Here is a 22,015-nt window from a genome sequence, read left to right as displayed (position 1 = left end):
CCTCACTATCTTTTACTATAAGTATTGCTGCCAATTGCTAGATATCTGTTTCCGTAAACATTGTTCTTAATAACCGCACTTGTATCCACTTTTTACAGTGTTTTCTTTTTCTTTTTGCCTCGTGCCAACTGCTGACTTGTAAGGATGGTGAGGCCCGTCAAGCGGTGTATCATTCACTGCTTTTTTCTCACTATCCCCAGTTTGCATGTACAAACTGAAATAAAGATAGATTGATTGACAACTGAAGCAAAAACGCAGAAAGGTACACACAGATAACTCAGGCCGCCCCGGTGGCTCAGTGGGTATGGGGCTCGGCTACTGATTCGAAAGAAGCGGCTTCGATCCCGGCCGCAGCTGTCGAATTTCAAAGGAGGCGAAATTCTAGAGGCCCATGTGCGGCACGATGTCAGTGCGCTTTCAAGAGCCCCAGGTGGTCGAAACTTCCGGTGTCCCGCTTAGCCTGGGTTGCTTTGGGACGTTAAACCGCCCTAAACCTAAAAACCCACATAGTTCAAGTTACACAGGTACAGAAACGTTGATGAGTGCATAGATAAGTAATACATACACAGAAATGTTGCAGGAATGCAAAACGAGCAAGTAATAGCAAATTGAAGCACTTACTAGATGCTCCCCGTATCTGTCCCAATTAATAACATGTCTGATTTTAGAGCTTGCATTCGGAAGTCTGCAGTAAACACAAAGATTGGATAATGGTCACTTCCCATGCGGTCAGGTGTCATGGACCACTTCACACGGATGTCACTTGAATGCAGGGTTAGGTCAATAGCTGTGACTGAGACCGGGGGCCGAAAGAAAGTGGGACTTCCGTCACTGGCCGCGCACACGTCCATACTCTCGATAACTTCTAGAATTTCGCGTTCGCGGGAATCTCTGTTACTATCACTACACGCAGAGTGATGGGCATTGAAGTCGCCGCAGATAATTCGGGGCGCTGGGCAGCGGTCACAAAGCTGCTGTAGAAACAAATCCAATGATGCCTGCTTCAGCGGAGACACATACACTGATGCAACAGAGACAGTTCGGTAGCCGAGTCGTATCCTCACAGCTGCTACCTCAATATTTCCAGTGCAAAGGTCAGTGACATTCAAAGCCACATGAGGAATCTCCCGGCATATGTAAAGCGCGGCATTTCCAGCAGGAAAAGTCTTGTTGCTCCAACTTTTATAGGTGACATGTCAAAGATCTCCCACTTGGCATGCCAGCCTCCGTGAGCAGCCAAAATGGGGATACATGTGTCTTTCGAAAGTAATTCAAGCTCTGCTAAACGATCCTTAATCCCAGCGCTATTCCACTGCATAATAAACGACACTTTTTCGTGGTTTTTAGTAGCATGAGGATGAGGACTAGCCATATTAGAGGGTGAAGTTCGCTGCGAAGGTGATAATCATGGGCTCAAAAGAAAAGCACAAGAAGGACAAAATACAAAGGAAAGTACCAAATGGAGAAAGTTCTTCAAGGTGCCAGTCTGCATCGCTGGGATATCAGACCGCAGGGCTTGAAACAAAAAGCGCCGAAGGTCGGACAGATCCCGATCTTGTGCTCCTTATTTTGCGCGACGCACTGACTCAACTGCGACGAAAGATGCGGACTGAGATGCGCTCTTGGTCACTGCAGCTGTTTTCCTCGTCTCTTTTGAGATCCTGTTACCCTGCCTGGCACCCTTACTTAAGAGAATTTTGCTGCTGAATTCTGTGGAGGACTACGGTAGCTGTGAAGTCGTTATAGATATCGTTTATTTTCACTTAATATTCTTTCACACCCTGATTCCTCATGGCCTGCGTGACTACTGAAGTTTACACTGAGTCAAATGCTTACTCCTAATCAGTGAAAGCTGTCTATAGGGGTTGGTTATATCCTGTGCATTTCTCTATCATCTGATTGATAGTGTGAATACAGTCTGTTGTCAAGTATCCTTTAGGAAAGTCTAGTTATCATTTGGTATATTGAAATCTAAGATTGTCCTCAATCTGTTTGCGATTTCCTTATTAAATACCTTATAGGCAACAGGTAATAAGTTCATCCGTCTGTAATTTTTCAAGTCCTTGTCGTCTCCTTTCTCACGAATTAAGAAAATATTAGCGTTCTTCCAAGCTTCTGGTACGCTTTTGGTCATCAGGCATTGGGTATACAGAGTGCCTAGTTTTTCTTAAAAAGTCTCTCCTCCGTCATTTAACATATCTCAGGTTGCCTGATCGTCACCAACTGCTTTCCCTTTTTGAATTGCTCTTAAGGATTTCTTCCTCTTTAGTTGCTGGCGGGATGTCTCATTGCTGCGCGATATTCTCTCTCACATTAACATTGTAGTTACATTGGCTAGTGTATAATTTTGCGTAGAACTCTCCGGCGACATTAACGATCTTATTCATAATGCTAAAGACACTGCCCTCTTTTTCTCTTAACGAACATCTGGTTTTATTCTTGTCTAGTTTCGTCTTCACCGTTTTTAGGCTACCTCAGGTCTTTAGACCATGACAGATTCTGTCCATATGAAACTTCGTTATCCCGGCTACTTTGCACTTATTTATTAATTTTGATAGCGCTGCTAGCTCTAATCTGTCTGTAGGGTTAGATGCCCTCATGCTTTGACGTTTCGAAATCAGATATTTTGTCTCCTGAGATGGCTTCCTGGTATCTAGTCGAGCATCCTACCGCTTGCTTCTACTGCGCATTCCGTAATAATAGTTAGATTATCGTTGATTGTTCGAGCATTAAAGTCATGCTCCTCAGTTGAAGCGGAATATCTGTTCTGGAGCAATATCCTGAACTCTTCTACTTTCCTTCTCACCACTAACTCGTTAATTGTCTACCGCTTGTATAGTTTATTTGTTCCATCTTCAAGTATAAGGTAATTTTAGACCTAACAATATGTGGTCGCTACAGCGCACCTTTCCAAGAACCTGCACAGTCTGCGCGATGCCAGGGTGAGCGCATAGTATGGAGTCCATTTTCATTTTTAGTCTCGCCATCGGGGCTCATTCTAGTCCACTTCCTGTTCTCTCGTTTGCAGAAGAAGGTGTTAATGAAGAAGGTGCTCAGTGGTGTTTTATAAGGGGAGGCAACAGTAAGAAAACATAGTTACTGAAACAACCATTTTTTTTTTACATTTTCAACGTTGTCTCGTGAGCAGGCGATGATAGCAACGTTGTTAGGAAGGCGGTTCCTGTCTACAGCTGTGCGAGGAGAAAAGAAATTCGAAAAAACGTCACCGTACGAGAGCTGTAAAGGCAGCTTGTAGCTGATGGGTGGTTGGGTGCGATGTCCACGCGGGGGGAATATAATAAGAAGGGATGCGCACAAAGCTGTTAAAAATTGTGTAAATCAAAAATAGGATGGCACTGCAACGACGGGGCGATAGGGGTGGTAACATGGATGCTGTATTTAAGGAGGTAACGCTGATTTCGTAAGAATAAGATTAATGAATTAGGCGAGCGATGCGAGTTACAACTGATTCCAGAGCATTGATAAGATCAGCTTGGATTCCAAACGGGCCATGCAAATTCTAGTCTAGACCTGACGCAGTGTTTGTAGGCTGATAACTTCACACGCTGGGGAGCATAGTGTAGTTGACATTCAAAAAATGCCAACTTCCTATCTCTGACGATATTATGTTCATAACATATAAACTCAAAGAAAGATCGCTGGCAAATGTTACGCTTAAATATTGGTATGACTGCACTAGTTGCACAGGAACTTCAGAGATTACATAAATAAAGATAAGAGGATTACTGCGGCGGTTATTGAACAAAGATTTTCACTTAGGCTGGATAAGTTCCGTTTGCCACCCGTTACACCAGGCCTGAACATCATTTATATCATTCTGAAGTAGAAATTGGTAAGTGGTAGTATGATTGGTTTAATGGCTGTAGGGCAGTTCCACGTCCCAAATCGACTCAGGCTATGAGGAAGCGCGTAGTGAAGGGCTTCGGAAATTTCGACCAACTGGGGTTCTTTATCGTGAACTGAAATGCAATCGGGCCTCTAGGATTTCGCCCTCATTGAAATTGGACAGTCACAACTGCGATCGAACCAGCGTCTTACAGGTCAGCAGCCGAGCTCCGTAACCACTGAGCCACCACGGCGGCTATTCTGGAGGAGTTGCACTGACTCTTCGTTACATCACCAAAGATGCCTCTTTACACTAAGGCTAAGGATTCGCGCTTGACCGAATACCGTGAATTGAAGATCTTTTTGTCATTTGATTTTTATGAAGAAATGTAACTGCCGTGTCTAGGCACGACTGAGTGTCTTCTTCGTGGTACCTTTTCACTGTGAGATGCCGCTGAGTAAACACAGGAGGTCAAATGAAAACGCATCAGAAATTTATTAAATACGCTTGTGTGTCAGTTTGCTATTTCCTCTAGCTAAAACCATATCAATGGCTCAAAGAATTGACGCCATTTCCGTAGCCTCCATTCCATCCTGGGCTGAGGTACCCGCCACTGGCACCATTCCAGCCAGGAATCATATATCCGCTGCCGCTATTCCAGCCAGGTGTCATGAGCCCTCCGTTTACAGCGTTCCAGCCAGGCGTCATAAACCCGCTGCTACTACACCAGATAGGCGTTAAGAACCTTCCGCTGCCACCATTCCAGCCAGGCGTCATGAATCCACCGCTGCCCCCATTCCAGCCAGGCGTCATGAATCCACCGCTGCCACCATTCCATCCAGGCGTAATGAATCCACCGCTGCCTCCATTCCAGCCAGGCGTCATGAGCCCTCCGCTTACAGCGTTCCAGCCAGGCGTCATTAATCCGCTGCTACTATAACAACTAGGCATCAAGAACCTTCCGCCGCCACCATTCCAGCCAGGCGTCATGAATCCACCGCTGCCACCATGCCAGCCAGGCGTCATGAGCCCTCCGCTTAAAGCGTTCCAGCCAGGCGTCATGATCCCTCCGCTGCCACCATTCCAGCCAGGTGTCAAGAACCCTCCGCTACCACCGTGCCATCCATGACCGTTGTAATCAACAGAGCCGCTGTCCCAGCCGGGGTGGGTGTACCCTCCAGAGACTCCATGCCAGCCACCAAGACCGGTATTTCGGCTTCCATAACTGTAGCCAGCCGTAGCAAGAGTGCCCACAAGGCTGATGGTGAGCAGGGACAACTGAAAAAAGTCAACGAAAATGCTCGTGACAAGTTTCTCGGCCAACGCCTCCAAGTCGAAAGTGTGTAAACAAGCAGTGAAACAATCAATAGAAACATTGATTTGAATGCGCTTATTACTGAGAGAACAGAAGAAAACACAATCGAAAACAGGAGGCATATTTTTTCTCAGTCAGGCTACATTCACGCACGTACACTGTACAGTCAGGCCGGAATGAAACGCGAACACGCATATGTCTTACATTTCTGCTTTGCAGCGAGATATTCCGTTACAACCTATTTTCAATTATGCATTTCTGTAGGCCCTTTACCCAGACACATGAATCGGGAGAGTTGTACGCTTCAGCTGAAAGTTGGCAGCTAAATTATTTTGTTTTCTTGACATGCTCTGTTCGCGTTTCATTCCGGCCTGACTGTACATCGAGCATGATGCGCACAATACTATATGGCACTTCCTTCGCATCAGCAAATCGTCCTGCTTGGTAACGACGGTAGAGACGTACTTTATACTGCAACTGGTGCATTCCTCCAGGTTGCAAGATATCTGCAGCATGACGGAAACGTTAGCTTGCATTCCCATTGTTTTTATTGATCAAATATACTGGTTCAAAGTCGTCGCTCACTGCACGTTTCATCACCCACCTCTCAGCATGTGGGATCAAATCCTGGCCACGGCGGCTTTTTTTTTCGTAGAGGCGACGACAGTGCAAGTTGACAATCCCCAGATAGTCCAACTAATCCGGAGTCATGCATTATGGTGATATCACAGCTCATGTGAAGCTTTCGCATATTAACAGAACATTCTTTCTTTTTTTGTTTTATTGGGGTTTAACGTCCGAAAGCAAATCCGGCTTTGAGGGACGCCGTAGTGAAGGGCTCCAGAAATTTCGACCACCTGGGGTTCTTTAACGTCTGTACATGGGCCTCCATTGTTACCTCCATCGAAATTCAGCCGGCGTGGCCGGGATCGAACCCGCGTCTTTCGGGTCTGCAGCCGAGCGCCATAACCGCTGAGCCACCGCAGCGGGGCACATTAAAGGAACACTGAGTACAAATAATAGTTGGTCTGTGTCGAAAGCGTACTCGTTCTAGTCACAAGAAGACTACTCAAACCGTAAACAGCAGTTATCAGTTAGAAAAGAACAACAAAGTAATTCTGGTGTCGGCATTAACGACTAGTTTCGCAGGTAAAATACGTACGTCGACGACCATTTTCATCGCTGCTTCCTGATGCGACGTCACTTCTAAGCTGTGGCAATCCGACCATTTTCGCGAAGGTCGTCATGAGTCTAATCTTCAGGTAGGAAGAATTTTAAATCGAATTTTTTCAGCCTCTAATGCGGAAAAAATATAGCCGGAAAGAGCCAGATAATTGTTGCTCGCGGTAGTAGTTGGATGCAGTTGTCAGCAATCTTTCAAGCCGAATCTCTTTATGAATCATGAACCACCTAGCCCGAACTAAAGTTCTTCGTTCAAGCCGAGCATGCTATTATCTCCTGCTGCAAGCCAGCAACAGTGTGAGCGCACGTTATATAATTTAGCTCGCTAGAACTTACATTAGCCATTGCCTGCATTTAGCAGTTGTGCGTTTGTTTGTCTGAAGATTGCTTTGTATACCTGGCTGCCGTTCTGCGCACGTGTAAACATATACGCGTATACAGGACGTCCCAGCTAATTTTAGCCAAGGTTTGAAAAGATGCCGAGGCACTCAGATGACGCCACAAAATGCATAATTATCGTAAGGAGCAAGTGACACTATTTCTTGTGCCCACCTTAATTGCATAATCAGCATTTGCATAATCAGGAAACAACCTCGCAGGCGACGAAGTTAGAAAAACAATTTTCAATTAGGAAGTTGTATAACAGTTCTCAAAACGTTTGACTGAAGAATTTCGAAATTTATATCCATTACGTATTAGCTTCTCCGCTAACTGCGGGAGCCCGCGAAATACAAATAATGCCACACGACATTCTCGCTTTCGCTGCGATTGCAGTGCTCTGAAGCGGTCCGCGTGAAAACGATCATAGTGCGCTGCCGCTTAACAGACGGTAGGGTAGTGACGCAGGCGTTCGCTGTGTGATTTACGGTAGCGATGTGGTTCCCTCCATGCAGTTCATGATAGCGATAAGCACACGCAGCGCTTATCCTTTTGCTTTGGCTAAATGGCGCAGCCTGCGTCTCTGCTCTGTCACCTTTTGAGCGGTAGCACAGCCGGCTAACTGATATTGTTACGTGACGGCAAGCCGGTGACTGAGACTAGATGACAGACGGTTACAGGATGATTCAATGGCGGATGGTCTGGCGCTAGCACTCCTGCCCGCGCCACTGCACAGTTCTTCGTCTTCTAGTCCATCACACTACTCGGAACCGCCTACCAACCGTCCCGATCGCGAATGAGAAGGCCGGCACTGAAGGACAAACGCAGTAGATGGCGATAGGAGTGAAAATGTGGGAATAGAGAAGAAGGTGAAGGGCTTGCCGCCACGATGGATGAGACGATCGGCTCATGAGCGCTGGCCCAGGAAGCTTCTGGCCCACAGGTCACCTGGAGCCATCGGCCGAGGCCTATGGACGCAAGGAATTGCACGGGCAGGGGGCGCTGTGTTCTACGCGGTTTCTCGTTTCGATTTGATCATAGGATCTTGTAGCAGCATCGTCGTCATTTCGTTTTTTCGTCGTCAACGTTTTAGAGCCCTGCAATCGCGGCGTACAAACAGGCGTGTCATGTTGTATTGTTTTGTATTTCACCCGCACCTGCAGTACACGGAAAAAACTAATACATAATGAATAAAAGAAAGTAACTGCTCAATCGGATGTTTTGTGGACTGTTTACAACTGCAATCTTTTGCCGAATTCTGCGTAATTATTCTCGACTAATTATGCAGTTAACCGGAATACACAAAATAGCGTAACTTGCTCTATACACTAGCCAGCAAGCTGCATTTGGTACCGTCCTCTGAGAGTGACCGGGCATATCTTCAAACCCTGGCCAAAGATAGCTGGGACAGCCTCTATATCAGTAACGTTTTCTGTCGGATTAGTTGGTTTGACATTTTTAGAAAGAAATGGCGCTGCAAGTATACGCCCAAAAAACGAGGAGACGAGTGACCGGTGCCTGTCCATCTCTTCATCTTTTTGTGCGTGTACATGTAGCCTCACGTATTCTTCTTCAAAACAAACCCTGTACGCATGGCCTTTGCCAAATGTAACTGGCAATGGTGGTTTGTTTTTTAGCCGCGTAGCGATGCACTTATGGCTCTGAGTTTCTATAGAGTAAGGTGACCCCTTGTTCTGTAACCGACACCCCACGGTCACTTCCCCCCCCCCCCCCCCCCCCCAGAGAGTACGGGAAATCCACAACTACCTGCGCTGAGGGGACAACGCGTCGTCAAGCCGTCTGTCCCGCTCTCCATCGGCGTCCACCCCACGTTTTGCGTCGCTGGGCCGTACGCTGCGGCTGTCCTAGTAACATTCTCTAGCCCTCTCGGGGAAACTAAACAAAACTACCTGTGAAGGTCAGGTTGCTTCCCAAGGAAATAATGAAGATCCTCCAGTGGCCGCGCCGTATGAAAACGCCGTACCTACTATACCTATGCTGCATACAAGCAGGACCAATCCACGACGCTATGCGACTTCACAGTGACGTTGCCACCCAGAAAAGCACCGTCGACACGCCCTTGCCATGATTCACATACTCGACGAAGCCGTGACCAGACGCTGAGGGCGACGTGCAACGTAAGAGCTATGACGTCCAAATTGGAAGTCGCTAGCGACGACCGTACATTTACCGCTCTAGTCGACCCAGGAGCCGATTATTCGGTGATGAACGGAACATTCGCCGTGCAGCTGAGGAAGGTCACTACAGCTTGGGACGGCCCACAAATTCGCTCCGCAGGAGGCCACCTCTTTAAGCCATCGGGTCGAAGCACGGCGCGGGAGACCGTCGGTGGACCTGCGTATCCTGCGACCTTTGTTGTGCTACAGGAATGTTCCCGCGAAGTGATCTTGCGCATGAATTTTCTTAATACAGCCTCAGGCGACCATCGACCTTTGATCCAAGTTGATCACGCTTTCGACAGGCGAAACGATCCATTCGAGGGCAACCATAGAGCAGCTTGTTGCCTAGAGTGTCCTGGATGAAAAAAGGAGCGCTCTATCCCGATCAAGCGTCATAGTCACCGTGAACGGCACCGTATCCTAGCCTTGTCCTTTTGCCAGTAATTGTACCTGATACCCAGACATCTTCTTTGCAAGTTGATTTATTTTTTCCCAATTTGTTCCTTGATGTATCAGCATACCTACTCCTCCTCCCTTCTTCTCCGTTGTTGTTCTGTTGCACCCTTCCCAGACAAAGCCATCGATTAAAGGTGGATCATCGAGATCCCTCGGATGTGTCTCGCATAGAGCGTACACACCTACTTCTTCGTCCTTTAACTGCCGTTCTATTTCTAGCCATTTCGCTCTTTTTCTACCCCCTTGCATGTTTAAGTAACTGACCCTGGCGTTTAATTTCTTTTTCGTAGTTTTCTTTTTCCTTCTGGTAACCAATTTGTTGTGCTCAGCCACCATTGTTACATTTACTACTTCGCTTCTACCTACCCCTGCGTCCTGAGCCACCGTGGACCCTCTAAAAAAGCTACCGCTCGGCCTGACGGGTTCCAGCCTATCTCTGCTCTTACCCTTCCACTGAAATGGATGCCATATCGTCTAAAGCCTCTGTTCAAGCCTGCTCTGTCACCTCCCTGTTTATGTCTAGAAAGCCTTTCTCGAGGCTTAACTTCCTATACCACCGGCCGACCTCTCCACCTTTCCGTCATTAAAATTCCTTTCTCTCTCAACTTCCTTACTTCTTGATTAAGATTCACAACGTGGTTGGCAACCTCTCCATTCCTTCTTTGCACCTACGGTACTGTGCACACCATGATCTGTGCTTGCAGTGCTACCTCCCTTAAACCGTCAACTTCCCTTAGCTAATCTCTCCACTACCTATGTGGCGTCACCATTCAAGACATCATTTAGTCCCGCCGCTACCACTATGTCAATCATTAGCACCTTTTGCAATGTAATCGAGCAGCTTATGTCTACTTATGCCTCTCAATTCACACATAGGCATTATAGTGGGATGTTGAACTTAACGTGCCAAAGTACCAAAGCGACACGTGGGCTATAACGAACGCCATAGTGCTGACACCGCACAGCACACGGACGTCTGTTCGTCGAGCAGTTCGTCGACTTGGATGGCCATTTTTTCGATTTCCTTCCCATCAATTCCGGTGTCCTTCGAGGAAATGTGCCGCGACTTTGGCTTTTTTAACCTAAATATATGTAGTCTAACCACCTGACTGGATGAAAATGTGAGCGTACCCTCGTTAGCAGGTGACGGTTGTATTCAGGCTCGTCACTGTACCGTACATGAAGAAGCAGTCGATGCTATCCTTGATGTAGTTTCAAGCTGGTGCGAAAATTGGGGCATGAAAGTTTTGAAACGTATAACATGAAAACTAACTATGTGCATCGCTAATAAAGAATGTCCCCTCCTGATCACAACGCTGCAAAGCTCTACCATCAGGTAGAGCTTTATATCAGACAGACAGTTCTACATGCCTTAAGTTGCAGTCAAATATGGATTGAATTTATTGGGCTGAATTGGCCCACTCGCGCTGATATGATAAGGCGCAGGCACAGGTGCTCCACTCGCACTGCTTAATGCACTGCATCTGCGCACTGCGTCTTACAGCACGCTAATCATATCTAATTTCGAATAAGCATTGTAACTATGATCGTTTTACTAACAAAAATATTAGAAACTCTAGCAAATGCATGCCTGTCGTTCATTTTATATATAATTGCTTGTTCTACCACCTGTAATAATGATACAGAGAAGCATCAAAGCAGAATTCCGTATGAAGCAAGCCAGAATAAACCTGCTATTTATTCTGTACTATCTCGAGCGTCACCTCAACTTTTCAACATACGGACCGCAGCGGTGGCCAAATGGTCTGAACATCCGCCTCGTATGCGGGAGGTGCGGGGTTCGATCCCCACCGGTGATGCAATGAGAACAAGCTTACCTCTGAGTGTGCTCGGCTTCTTTAGGATGAAATGCTCCGGATATTAGTCTTTGACCCATTTTTCCCATGGTGCTCTTTGGCCACAATCGCCATCGCGCCATAAAAACTCATCACAAACTCTTCGACATACCTAAAGCCATCACTTTCCAAAATCACATGGCACCACTATGTACATGAAATGCTCCTTTACTCGCTCTGGCTAAGTTTTTAATTGTTCATGTTTTTTTCCTAGCTACGCAACAGAATCTGTTGTGTTGGGTTTAATGGCGCATGAGCAGCTAAGGCCGTCATGCGCCAATATCATGTAACGGAATGGACCCAGCCACTTACTGATGTGTTTGTTGCTGAGAATGTACTGCGAGTAATTCAAAAGGTATTTTTGACGTGAGTAAGGATTTTCGATGGGCTAGTTGGTACATATTCATATTTTAAAGGCTGTGCGCTAAAAAGACGTTCATAGGAAAAAGGATAGAGACGACAGGAAAGAAGCGCAACTTTCAACTTTAATGACGACAAAAGAAGCCAGGCGCACTTATATATCCGCTGATAACCAGAGATGAGCTGCGTGACGGAGCTCATCTCTGGATGGTGTTATCCTCTTTTTCAGTGTCATCTTTCATACAGCTCTGTTTTCCCATGTTGTTATGCATTGTTATCAGCCGATATGAATCCCCATTTTTTTTACCTTACCTCTGCAGGTGTTTGATATGTTCACATTCTTGGGTTTCTTTTAATCTCACTTACATCTGCATTTTTGTGCTCTCTTTTGTTTGGTTGTTGGGTTTACGCTCCGTCACGCAGCTCATCTCTGGTTATGAGCGGATATTTAAGTGCGCCTGGTTTCTTTTGTCGTCATTAAAGTTGAAAGTTGCGCTTCTTTCCTGTCGTCTCTGTCCTTTTTCCTGTGAACGTCTTTTTAGCGCACAGCCTTTCAAATTTTGACGTGAGTGTTTTAATTTTGCTCCAACGTTCGCATTTTTGTGGGCTCTGCTCTTGTTCTTTCCTTTACTCCTGTTTGCCCCAGAAGAATGGCCTGAGGGGCGAGTTGGCGCATGATGAAATGAACGGCGGCGCAACAAGGACACTAACAAGAAAGGGACACCGCACGCGCACATGTGGTGTCCCTTTTTTGTTAGTGTCCTAGTTGCGCCGTCGTTCATTTCATCCTCCTGTTTGGGTATTTACATATACTTATCAGCACTAATGCATGTCGCCTGCGCCTTTATCCAGGTGCTTGGCCTGAAGTATCTGATCATGAAATCCCTAAATACGATTTTCTCTTTAAACTGATTTCTCCTGAGTCGCTGCACTGCTGATCGGTATCGCTCGGCATGAAATGCCGTGTGTTGTATCTTACAGCTAAAGGCTTGACACATACGCGGGGGCGTGACTCGACGGCAGTACAGAAGGCGAAGCTAGGGACAAGTAGCCAGTGTCTCCGCTTTATTCACCAGTGGTGTGTTTTTAGAAAACGATCAACAATGCTCATTAATCCCCTACAGAATTGGATGAGCCCGCCTTGTCGTACGAATAGTCTCATTTCTCGGTATGGACGTGTCCAGCTTGTCCCGTGTTCTCTGGCGTTGTGTCTTTGGCTCAGAGCGAGAAAGCATTTTTCTTTGCGACAGATGACAAAGCGACTACAAAGTTATTAGTTTCCGACCATTGTCGTAAAAAAAATGTCTCTGAGAGGGGTTAAAAAGGAAAGCGAAAATCATGAACTAAATGTAGCTTTCATAAATCCGAAAATCACGAGTCATTGCAATGCGGTCTTCTTTGGCCAGTCGCTTCTATGGCACGTGAAAAAACGCTAACATTATCACAATCTGCCCGTGCCTGCGATTACAGAAGAACAAACACTCATTGAGTGCGCGTTCGCTCTGCAGCTAGGGTCTGCATACACAATAGTCGTCTGTAGGGCTAGTTCATAGATCTCCCATGACCTTCTAATCTCACTTCTCTAGCTTTCTTAAGAACAACGGAATACAAGACACGGACATATTGCCGCGGATGTTTGTAGTGTTTGTTTGTTCATTCTTCAATGCTGCCGGCACGGCACTTTATCGCTTTGTTTGTGATGCAAGGCGCGCCTAGATTTATCTCGATTGATCGCATCCAGGCGGCGCCAACTCTACGTTGTTACAGAATGTTCTAGTAACTTTCCAAGCTTTATCTCGAAAGTTCGCTATCAGCTTTAAAGAGAGCGCGGCCGAAAGCGACCGGCATTTTGTTCGACGATCGCCAAGCACGCTTGTTGCTATGCCACCTCCGAGTGATTCAGTCCTTTGCGGGCGCAAGTCAGCCCAAATAAAGAGTTTCGTTTCGAAGACATTCTCGCTGTATTCCTGTTCGCCGGACTGCAGTCACCACTACGTGGCATCTGGTGGAGGTGCTAACGGATGTCCCTGTCGCCCTCACCTCTTGAGAGCCGTCAAAGCAGCCCGAACCGTCTCAAAGAAGATCACTAGAAAGCCATAGAAGCCGTCCCAATCGAAGACGAAGGGGCGAAGCAGCCGTCGTCTCCAGAGCCGTCCACCAGAATTTGGACTGCTACCGGACCGCACGCGAGCGAAGAAGGACTCCTCAATTTCGAAGTCAGCCATTGCTACGACATCAGCCCCCATTATTTTACACCAGCCCCGACTGCCGCCCACGTTCAGCACTTCAACATGTGATGATCCTGAACAATTGCTGGAACAGTTTGAGCGTGTCGCCATGTTCAACAGTTTGGACGACCTGACTAAAGTGAGCCATGTTTTCTTCGCCTTGGAAGGACCAGCAAGAATTTGGTTCGAAAACCAGGAAGCTTCTCTGGCGACGTGCGAATTATTCAAGCGGGAGTTCCTGAACGCCTTCATGACCATCATCAGAAAAGAAAGAGCTCTGATGCTTCTACAGACACGCATCCAACACCCAAACGTGTCAGTGACCGCATCCGTAGAAGACATGAAGCGCCTTTTTCGGCGAGTCGATCCTGACATGACAGAAGATAAAAAGATGGAGCTTCTGATGCGTGGTGCTAAAGAGGTGTTTTTCGATGGTTTTACCCACAATCCACCCAAGACCGTCGCTGAATTCACCAGCGATGCAACCACCATTCAGAAAACTTTAGAAGCACGAGCCAGCCATTTTTCCTCGACAGCTCCAAGCGACCTCAACATCCTTCTCGCATGGCACAGCGTTTGGAGACAACATGCGGGATGTCATCAGCGAAATTTTACGGGAAAAGTTGCGTCGCCTACTACCACTTTAAAACCAGCCTGAAGTTGCGACCCTTAAAAAAATCGTACGCGAAGAAGTGTAGCATGCGCTTGGCACCCTGCCATCTTCACCTCCCCCTGAAGCTCCAGCCTTAGCCTCCGCCGCTGCACTACGCAGGCCTCAGCCTCAACGCGAGAGCCGAAGTCCACCTCTTCGACGTGAACCATCTGTTCCCGATCGCCGCACCCATGCCCCCGCCCGCCCAGCCTACGAACGGCGCCTAAGCCCCAAAGAAGTGCGACGCCTGGAGGACTTCCGACAACCGCCCACTGTGCTTTCATTGCGGCGAAACCGGTCACGTACTTCGCCACTGCCCGTACAGAGGCATCGGCCTGCGAGGTTTCGCGATCGACACCCCACGACCGCTTCCCGGACAGCGACCACGGGAAATCGACGAATACCTGCACAGAGAGGAGTAAGTGTCGTCAAGCCGTCTTTCCCGCTCGCCGCCGCCGTCCACCGCACGTTTTGCATCACCTGGCCGCAGCTACGCCGCGGCTGTCGGAGGAAGGTTCCCTAGCCGCCTTAGGGCAAGCTAAACAAAGCAACCTGTGCAGGTCAGGTTGCTCGCCGAGGAAACGACGAAGATCCTCCAGCTACCACGCCGTGTGAAGACGTCACACCCACTAGGCCAACGCCGCATACAATGAAAACCTCGACCACGACGCGAACTGCCTTCAAATCGACGCCATCAAGAAAAGCTGCGACCACACGCCCCACCCACAATTCACATACCCGACGAAGCCGTGACCCGACACCGAGAACGAAGTGCAACGCCAGAGCCAGGGCATCCGACTTAGAAGTGGTTATCGACGGCCGGAAAGTCACCGCTCTTGTCGACACGGGAGCCGATTATTCGGTGATGAATGGACCATTCGCTGCACAGCTGTGGAAAGTAACGGCCGCTTGGGACGGCCCGCAAATTCGCACCGCAGGGGGCAACCTCATTACGCCATCAGGGCGATGCACAGCGCGAGTGACTCTCAAGGGACATACCGCATTTACTCGCATATAGGTCGGCCGAGGATGTAGGTCGACTCCTGTACCACGGCCGCTCAATGGAGAGCGCAGTGGGTGCGGCCCGTCGCGTCGCCCGAAAGAGCCGTATTGCGCCTAGTTCTCATCGCCACCGCTGCGGCGCCACCGCTCCGGGACGAGTCCGGGCGGAAAGCTGTACGCAGCGGCCGAGGCAGTGCTTTCGTTGAGGCGTCCGCGCGGTAGGCGCTTTATAATTTTAGCCTTTCTGAGCTGCGTTTCACACATTATGGTGATGCCACGTGCAAGTTTGCTATTGATAGCGTGATAGCTGCATGTCACCATCACTGCGCTTTTCCAAATCGCACGTGCTTTTACAGCGAGAATCGAGGCAGAAGTGCGCTTCGCCGAGCGGTCACCCATTCAGTGACGGGCGTTTCAACCACTGTAATAACTTATTACATATTACAATCTTGAACTCGGGACAAGGTTTCGGGCCACTTATTCAACCTGCACTTTTTGTAAACTTACGTTTGAGGTCGTAACGTTCAGAATTATAGTTCATTCAGCCTGTTGCTCCGTTTTCGCTGGAAATAGTTTCAAGTGGGTACCACCCCGTACGAGGGTCATCCCAAAATTAAGGACTGCAGTTTTTTATAAATCGAAAGATATCTTCATTTTAAGCATATTACAAATCACTTAAAAGGGACACCATTATTCTACTTTTCCACATAATCGCCGTTGGGGTCTATGCATTTTTACAGACGCTGGGGCAGTTTTTGTATGCCCATGTCATACCAGCTCGCCGCTATGCCGTTGAGGAAGCGTTTGACCGCATCTTTCACTTCGTCATCATCAGTGAAGCGCCTTCCAGCGTGGTGTTCTTTTAGCTTTGGAAAGAAGTGGTAGTCAATTAGTGCCAAGTCCGGACTGTGGGGTGAGTGGCTGATGACGTCCTATACAAACTGTTCTAGGAGAGCGATGGTTTGACAGGCAACGTGGGGGCGAGCGTTGTTCCTCTTCTGCGATTTTGAATCGCTCCTCTGAGTTTTTTAAGGGTCTCACAATAACTGTCCGCGTTTACTGTGGTGCCAGGAGCCAAGAAGTCTATACCAACAATACCCATTTTCGATCCCAAAACACAGTTGCTATCACTTTGCCGGCAGACTGTGTTGGCTTAAATTTTCGCGGCTTGGGCGAAGATGAGCGCCGCCACTCACGTGGTTCTTGTTTGGTCTCAGGCGTGGAATGTCTAGGTTTCATCACCCGTAACAATAGAATGCAAATATCTCCGTTTCATCTCCAGAACGCGGAAGAAATTCGCGGGAGGAATCAACGCATTGTTGTTGATGGTCGTCTGTGAGCATTCGCGCAACCTGTCTTGCGCACAGCTTCCGATATTTCAACTTTGCTGTTAAACTCCTATGAATAGTGCTTCTAGAAACGCCGGGAACCAAAATGCAGAGTTCATCGAGTGTGATCCTCTGTTATTGCTGCATCATTTCTTCGACCTTCGCGACTATTTCATCAAAAATTGACGGCCTCCCGCTTCTTTCTTCGTCGTAAATTTAAGTGCGACCAGCTGCGAACTTCCTACACCACTTGGGGAAATTTTTAACATCCATGCAAGACTCTCCGTACACTTCCGTCAACTGGCGATAATTTTCGATTGGTTGCACGCCATTTGCGTGAACTTCGCTCCTGGCGGTAGTGACAAAGGGGAGCTCCATTTCAAATGGTTGCCGGGCCAGTCCCTTTCGCGCTGAGTCATGGCTTGTTTGAAAGACGGGGAACAATGAACACAGCAGTATAGCGAGCAGACACGCATATAGTTTCCCTGCGGCCGCAGCCCTTTGGAGACCTCACTTTCGGATTACCCTCGTAAATATACTGCTGACACAAACAGTTGCAAAAGAAACAACGAAAGACAGCCAGTTCAACCAGACGCCAGCAGGCTCAGCCCATGTTTTTCATTTTATTTTGAAGCCACGTGATGCACCGAAGGAATTCAAGCCCATTTTACAAGCGAAGAACTTTCCTCGAAAGCGGTGTATGAGCAAGTATGATTTTTTCCACCGTAAGATTGATGTTTTCTACCAAATCGGTCAGCAGTGTTCGCATTAGTTTGGTTAGAAAGGCTTTGCAGAGGTCCTCGGTGTGACAGCGGTCTTCTCTCTCGCAAATCAACTCCGGACATTGCTCAAAATAGGGATGAAGGGCTGAAACCACCATGTTCCATAGCTTGCTGCTTCTGCGGGAACTCATGGCAACCGATCTTCGGATCTTTTCTTGCGTTTGTGGTGCACAGCGGCACGCAGCAGTTGCGTGACATGGTGTCGCATGCGCTTAGGACGCTGTTGACACAGGCACCGATGAAAAGCATGCAGAACTAGCAGAACCACGCGGTCATGCAGAGCAGTTACAGCGAAAACACACACGCCAACACAGCCAGCGCACTCCTTCCGCGTCGGCGGCTTGTCACGGAGTGGTGGCGCCCCCGCGGAGAATAGCGGCGGAAACTTCAACTTCTCCCAATACGCGCTTCCCCAGCCATTGAGGCGCGACGCGGCGGGCCGCACCAAGTGCGCCTCCATTGAGCGGCCGTGCCTATACATTGGGCTCGCCGATAAATAAAAAAAAATTATTTGAATATAAGTCGACCCATATATTTTGATAAACATGCACATACGACGTAGGACAAGCACACACTTCATCTGACTTTAATCTCTGAAAAGCGTGGAAATATACAGAAACCCAGACATGCGCAGAAAGAAACCTGATGTGCAATCAACAGAACCGTTCAAGATATGAAATCTCAGCTATACAAAGGTTCACAGGTGTATCGCTGACACAACATTTTCTTCTCTTTATTATGTGGTACGCGTCCATTACCTCCCGTGCATTACTATCACCGCTCCTGCCCAGAACGCCAAAATATACTGCTTCCTAAGCTGTCTACCACGATAAGACCACATAAATGAGCGAAAGAGCAATGCGGGTGCACACAGCAATTCCCTGTGTGCACCCGCATGATGATGATGAACACCTGCGTCACGAATATAGGTCGAGGTTCTCTGGTTACGAATATAGGTCGATAACTAATTATGGACAACATTTCTAAAAAAAAAAGTTGATCTATATGCGAGTATGGTACCTCTCCCGCGACCTTCGTAGTACTACGGCAATGTTCCCGCGAAGTTATCTTGGGCATGGATTTTCTTAATGAGCATCACGCGATCATCGACCTGCGATACAAGCTGATCACTTTCCACGGACGAGGCCATCCCGTCGATGGGAACTGCGGAACATCACGTTGTGCTCAGTGTCCTGGAGGAACAAGTGAGTGTCCCACCGCGCTCAAGCGTCATCATCACCGTAGGCGCCACGGAAGCGAATAACACTGAAGTTATTATCGAGGGGAACATACAGTTGCTTCTCGACCAAGGAATCGGCATCGAAAGAGGCATCGCAAATTTCCGCAAAGGACAAGCCGAAGTACTGCTGACTAACTTCAGCGAAGAATACCGGCACGTTAACAGAGGAACGACGATTCCGTTACTGGACGAAATATCCAACGTATGCGACTTCTTCAAAAGCGTAGCTTTTTGAGCTTGCTGGTGCATGATCATAGCGAAAGAATATAGTGCAGAGCAGAACAGAACACAAGAAGACACGAACAACACCAACCCTTCTTTGCCCTCTCCGACAGGTCCATAGACGATTCGCCAGACCAAGAGAACTCCCCCCCTTGTGACATAAACCCAGCCCTGCCCCGGAACAAACAAGGCCAGACCCGCAATCTCATTCGAAGCTACAGCGAGTGCTTTTCGTCATCGCCGAAGGTGCAACAAAGGCCGATTACCAAGCATCGCATTATAATCGACCAGCACGCCCGACCTCTCCGCCAAAGTCCCGTGTCCGCGAGAACATCAAGCCATCCGGGACCATGTGGAAGAAATGCTTCGCGACGACGTCATCTAAGCTTCAAAGAGCCCATGGGCCGCACCGGTTGTTCTAGTGAGAGAGAAAGATGGCACACTTCGATTCTGCGTTGATTACCGCCGCTTGAACAACATCACAAAGAAGGACGTCTACCCCCTCCCCCGCATCGACGACACATTGGACCGGCTCTGCAACGCTAAGTATTTCTCATCGATGTACCTCAAGAGCGGCTACTGGCAAATTGAGGTCGATGAAAGAGATTGCGAGAAGACCGCATTCATCACTCCTGATGGCCTCTTCGAATTCAAGGTGATGCCGTTTCGTCTCTGTTCCGCACCAGCCACATTTCAGCGAGTAATGGTTACAGTACTGGCAGGACTGAAGTGGCAGATTTGTCTGGTATATTTAGATGACGTCGTTGTCTTCGCCTCGAACTTTGAGGAGCACCTAAAAAGGCTTCGACCAGTACTAGACGCAATCAAATTGTCCGGCCTGACCTTGAAAGCAGAGAAGAGCCACTTTGCTTATGAAGAGCTGCTCTGTCTAGGCCACGTCGTTAGCAAGGAAGGAGTACGACCACACCCGCAGAAAACAGGTGCTATCGCGATGTTTCGGCTACCGGCCGATCAGAAAGCTGTGCTCAGATTGCTCGGACTGTGCGCGTATTATCGACGATTTGTCAAGAACTTTTCGCGCATCGCGGAGCCACTGACTCACCTGACAAAGCAGACATGCCAGTTAAATGAGAAGCGCCGCAAGTGATGATGATGGTGATGATGTCCTCAGGCTTAATGGCACATACCTACAGCGCGGGATTGGCCAGCAGAAGCCTTCAAAGAACTTCAGCGTCGTTTACAGAACCCGCCGATCCTCGCGCACTTTGATGAAAGGCTGTGGCTAGAGTTCCGTCCAGACGGAACTACAATTTGCGCTAGAGTTCCGTCCAGACGGAACTGCATGTAGCGATGGGGTTCCGTCCAGACGGAACTGTATCTGACACCATACAGTTCTGTCCAGCATTATCTGCCCCATGAGTTATGTCAAGACGGAATTAAATCTGGCGTTAGGGATTGGGAAACCAGCTTGCTTGCAGACTTTTGCATGTCCATTTAAAAAAGTGGCAATCCTATTCCGCCTAATGTGTGACAGGATATTCTGCTGCATCATTTTATTTTCCAAGCAGTCAGTGAGAAATGGCAACAGAACGAGCTTTGGCTTGGGTTTGTTGGTGCGTTTGCATAATGCTTGTTGACCGTTTGTGTACGTCTTAGTCTTTTTCGCGCTACGTCATCGTGCAGCGCAAATAGCGACAGGGCTTCACATCACTTCGCGAAGAGTTCCTGCATTCTGCTTCTAACAGTGTCATTTTCCCGATCCTGCATGCATGCACGGAAGTTATACCTTCGAGGATGTAACTAAACGCAATACGCGGACAGATATTTTGGTGCCGTATAAATGCATAGAGAGAACATCTGAATGCAGCTTTGTCAACTGGTTATTCCAGAGGCAAATAAATGCTTATGTGGGCAGAAATCACCCATTCTGTATTGTATGGACAATACGGACATTAGAGAGTTCTACTTTTACGTACGTAGAACCTTCACGCACGCAAACGTGAGCGTACGCTCGTCTCGCTTCGTACAGTTTTAGCTACACGTACGGGACGCAAACTGTGTATATCTGCCATAGAACCTAAAAAATGCACTAGCATGTTGTGCCGCGCCATCTAGTACAGATAAAGAAAACTAATTTTGTTTAGTCGAGCTGCTTGGAGCGGAGCCAGGCCAAGCCACAGTGCGGGCGGTAAATACTTTCCCCCTTTCTTCTGACTGAGCAATTTCAGTCCACCGAACTGTATGTTGCATGTTATCTTCAAAGGGGTTGCATGCCTTCACGTCCCGCAGCATAAATAAATCATCGCTTTTCGAGAAGCGAAGGCGCGCTGGTGTCCCACTCATGTTGACGACGTGCGCGTATGGAGCCAAAACGTGCACCCTTTTGCTTTTCCCGCTGACCGTGCCGAGGGTCTCGCGATATCCCGCGAGGTTTTGAGCTTCGCGTGGTCTCGCGAAACCGCCGGCACACTCATTGCTATGACGACCACAAACGCTTCTCCGTCAGGCTTATGAGCTGCTGAAACGGATTGCTATCTGGAAAACAAAAGCTAGTTCTCACCTAAAACTTCATGCGAGAGCAAGGATAGACCAACTGAAGGCAAATACAGCAGCTTACAGCACGATACCACGTCGAGGGAATAGCGACGAAGCTGTTATCGTTGCGAAGCGGGCGGGCAGGGCGCCGCCAACTTGCCAACGCCACGCACGCAAGCAAGCAACGTGAAGGCCGCAACGCAAAGATCCGAATGTCACGTACGTCCGTGCAACCCACGCAGACACTTCACGTTCTGCGCATGCGCACTGGTGACCCGTAAGCGCTCTACTTACGTGAAGCTTCTACGTACGTGAAGCTAAAACTGTCTCCTGTATGGACGGAACTCTAGCTGCAGTAAATATTCCGTCTGGACGGAACTGCAGCAGCAGCAAATGTTCCGTCTAGACGGAACGCTAGACACTCCGTTGATGAAAACGCCGAGACAGAAATTCACACCGACGCAAGTAGTGTGGGCCTAGGCGCTGTCCTC

At 48.2% G+C, this 22,015-nt stretch overlaps 1 pseudogene; it reads right to left on the bottom strand.

Annotated features, from left to right (window-relative positions):
* Positions 1-4,378: 4,378 nt before the first annotated feature.
* LOC149327461 (uncharacterized) overlaps positions 4,379-22,015 on the bottom strand; it is a 32,991-nt pseudogene continuing 15,354 nt past the window's right edge.

Source organism: Amblyomma mixtum, chromosome 10 (genome assembly GCF_055824585.1).
Source record: "Amblyomma mixtum isolate Tamu chromosome 10, ASM5582458v1, whole genome shotgun sequence".
In the NCBI taxonomy this organism is placed as follows: domain Eukaryota; kingdom Metazoa; phylum Arthropoda; class Arachnida; order Ixodida; family Ixodidae; genus Amblyomma; species Amblyomma mixtum.
The sequence above is the reverse complement of the archived record's forward strand: the minus strand, read 5'-3'. Positions and strand labels throughout refer to the sequence as shown.